This window comes from Panthera pardus, unplaced genomic scaffold, assembly GCF_024362965.1.
Source record: "Panthera pardus isolate Hobbes unplaced genomic scaffold, ASM2436296v1 HiC_scaffold_8, whole genome shotgun sequence".
Classification (NCBI taxonomy): domain Eukaryota; kingdom Metazoa; phylum Chordata; class Mammalia; order Carnivora; family Felidae; genus Panthera; species Panthera pardus.
The window spans coordinates 104775411-104779553 of NW_026527013.1; positions in this window are offsets into that span (position 1 = coordinate 104775411).

Consider the following 4143-nt stretch of genomic DNA (forward strand, 5'->3'; position numbering starts at 1 on the left):
GTCTCCATACTACCCAAAGCAATCTATAGATTCAACACAAATCCAATCAAGATATCAATAGTATTTTTCACAAAACTGCAGTAAATAATCCTAAAAGTTGTATGAAACCACAGAAGCCAAATCAAAACACCTAAATAGGCAAATCAATCTTGAGGAAGAAAAAGCCGCAGGTATCACAATTCCTGATTTCAAGGTACATTACAAAGCTGTAGTAATCAAAACAGTATTGTACCAACACAAAAACTGGCCTAGAGATCAATGGAACACAATAGACAGCCTAGAAATAAACCTATGTTTATATGATTAGTCTATGACAAAGGAGGCAAGAACGTATAATGGAAAACGTCTCTTCAATAAATGGTGCTGGAAAAACTGGACAGCTACATGCAGAATAATGAAGATGAACTAATTTCTTACACCGCCCACAAAAAATAAATTCAAAAGGATTTAAGGACCTAAATATGAGACCTGAAGCCATCAAATTCTTTAAGGAAAACACAAGCATTCATCTCTTTGACATTACCCATGGCAACTTCTTACTAGACAGGTCTCCTCAGAAAAAAGAAACAGAAACAAAAATAAATTAATAGGACTACATCAAAGTAAAAAGTTTTTGCACAGTGAAAGAAACCATCAACAAAACAAAGGCAACCTACTGAATCAGAGAAGATACTTGCAAATGTTATATCCAATAAAAGATTAATATCCAAAATATATAAAAACACCTACAACAGAACATAAGAAATAATAATAATCTGATTTAAAAATGAGCATAGGACCTGAAGAGACATGTTTCCAAAGAAGAGAAACAAATGGCCAACAGACATAAAAAGATGCTCAACATCACTAATTAAAAGGGAAATGCAAATCAAAACCACGATGAGATCACCTTAGTCATGACAAAATGGCTAGTATCAGAAAGACAACGAATAACAATATGTTGGTGAGGATGTGGAGATAAGGATACCCTCAGACCTTTTGGTGGGAATGCAAATTGGTGCAGCCACCTTGGAAACAGTATGGAGGATTCTCAAAAACTTAACATTTGAAAAAAACATATGATCCAGGGGCACCTGGGTGGCTCAGCTGGTTAAGCATCCAACTTCAGCTCAGCTCATGATCCCACGGTCTGTGGGTTTGAGCCCTGTGTTGGGCTCTGTGCTGGCAGCTCGGGGCCTGAAGCCCGCTTTGGATTCTGTGTCTCCCTCTCTGCTCCTCCCCCTCTCGTACTCTGTGTCTCTCTCAAAAATAAACAGTAAAAAAAAAAAAAAAAAAAAAAAAATTAAAAAATAAAAATTAAAAAGTCAAAAATTAAAAAGAAAAAGAAAACTCATATGATCCAGTAATTCCACTGCTGCATATTTATCCCCCAAAAATGAAAACTCTATTTTGAAGCTATATACAGCCCTGTGTTTCCTGCAGCATGATTTACAATAGCCAGGATATGAAAGCAACTTGTGTCCAGTGGTAGAGGAATGGAGATGTGGTGTGTGTGTGTGTACAGTGGTGTGGTACAGAGGAATGGAGATGTGGTGTGTGTTGGCTACAGAACATTCATTTTAAAATGAACTTCAAGGGGTGCCTGGGTGGCCTGGTCGGTTAAGCATCCGACTTCGGCTCAGGTCATGATCTCACAGTCCGTGAGTTCAAGCCCCGCGTTGGGCTCTGTGCTGACAGCTCAGAGCCTGGGGCCTGTTTCAGATTCTGTGTCTCCCTCTCTCTCTGCCCCTCCCCTGTTCATGCTCTGTCTCTCTCTGTCTCAAAAATAAATAAACGTTAAAAAAATAAATAAATAAAAATAAAAAAATAAAATAAACTTCAATAGTTCACTGCCAATTATTTTTCAATGAGAAAAATTGTACTGGAAGCCTCACTTACAATGGAGTCGTCAACAGGCCAACAGAGAGAGCTCTCATGCCCTACCACTATTAGTCAATCACACACCCAAAAGGAAAATATGGACCTTGCATGTGGATACTACTTCACTATTCCAGCAGGAAGAAGGATGCTATTCTTCCTTCCTCCCTTGCCAACAGCCCAGCCCAATGAAAGACGGTCACAACTCAGCCAATGAAAAGCCACTATATTGCAAACCCATAGTTGGCTTCACTGGACTTTTAGTGTATCACAGCCTTCCCTACTTCCTCCTTGCCTCTATAAAGGAACATTCCTCTGCTCTGCTCTGCAGACTTGGGTATGGCCTTACCTTAGCTTGATTGTCGCAAATTCCAATTCTCTGCTATTCCTGAATAAAACCCATTTTTGCTAACAAAATAACCAGTAGTCTTATTTTTTTCAGGTTAATGGTAGAGGCAGAGATCAGCAAAGAACTCCCAACTATACCTTCCACAGAGTCTTATATCCTACTTAATTACTGACATTTTCTAGTGATACTGTATTAATGCCTACTGGTATTCAGTTTAGATGCAGGGACAATGTATGCCACGGCAGCAACACTACTTATTTTATCTATCATAGAAAAATGCAAAAAAATACTGCCTGTATATAAATCAAAAAAGAACTAAATTTTCCAAACTAACATTCAGAAGGAATTTCCTTGGAAATATTACTTATAGCATGTAAAGAAGAAGCATGAGTCTTTGACCTCCAGTATTCTTCTAGAGTTCCACTTTAACTTCACTTACACAATTCTCATTCAGTTTCCCTTTCTCTTCAGTGTCAGGCCAGAGTGAAGACCTTAACACTTAAAGAGAATTGGTTTTTCTAAAGTGGAAGGCTAAATACATGTCCTTCTCCCTCATAACCACGTTCTTACAGCCACTCTTCTTGACTATTTTGTTACTCTTAACTTTTTTGCCAGTAAATGAGGAGTGAATATTTTCATTTGCTCTTAGTTTTCAGTATATTTTACTTTTCTTCTTTTTCCTCTTAAAGAAATTGACTTTATCTTGCCAAAGAGCTATATCCTGACACCTAGCACAACATTGCGTAAATAAATATTAGGGGTTTTATAAAGTCTGCATGACTAAAGAAATGCAGTCTTACTCTTATCCACTCACTACATTAGAACAGCAAATGGAGTACACCAAGTTCAAAATACTCAGGAATCACTTTGCTAACATCTTACTCCAGGAGGCATTATTATATTCCTTACGGCATGGAGATCCTTACTTACTAATTTGCTGGGCAATTTAAGCTACTGATGATCTGAGCCTAAGACATAAAACACTCAAGTCAACCAGGAGTGTTAGACAGTAGAACAGGTAATGATTTTTTTTTAAATAAATGAAGACTGCTATCCTGTTTATGGACAAATAAGCTACCAATTCATACTAAGAGGACTACAAGATGTTTCTCCCATGAGCTGTTGCATTTTTTAATCTCTAGCTTCTCTATACTACTGAGGAGGCTGATGGAAGGGCAGTGAGATGAGGGTGTAATCTTTAATTATTGAAAACTCTACGTGACTACAATGAACCAAGTTGATAATGCAGAGCTCAATGGTAACATGTGCCAACTATGAAACCAAACTTACCCAATGTTTTCATCATTTAAATACTGCTTTTGAGTGTAGAGTACTATTTTTTTTTAATTTATTTTAGAGAGCACAAGTGGGGGAGGGTCAGAGGGAGAGGCAGAGAGAGGGAGAAGGTGGGGGAGGGAGGAGAAGGGAGGGGGACAGAGAGGGAGAGAGAGGGAAACTCCCAAGCAGAATCTATGCTCAGCACAGAGCCCTCCATAGGGCTTGATCCCACAATCTTGGGATCATGACCTCAGCCAAAATCCCGAGTCAGACGTTCAACCAACTGAGCCACCTAGGTGCCATCCAGGTCACCCCGGTGACCTTTATTTTTCTACTTCTTTAAAAGTAGACCATCGTAATTACTATTTTGGAGACAATATCATTTCATATTTATTTCAGTTATCATGTTGGCATTTTTTACATGGTAAAGAAAAAGTCATTCTGGGGCAAAAGAGAATTGCAAAACTTAGTATTATTTTATTTCAGTAGTGACTCAGGAAAAAGCCATGATACTTATTTCCTTTTTACTTTATTTCTTTCCTCTTAGAATACTCAGAACCACAGAGCTGTGAGTGCCTCTATATTAAAGTAAAATAAAACATCTGATAATGAATGAAATGTGTAAAATGGTAACAAGTCTTCCACATGTTCTTAACACA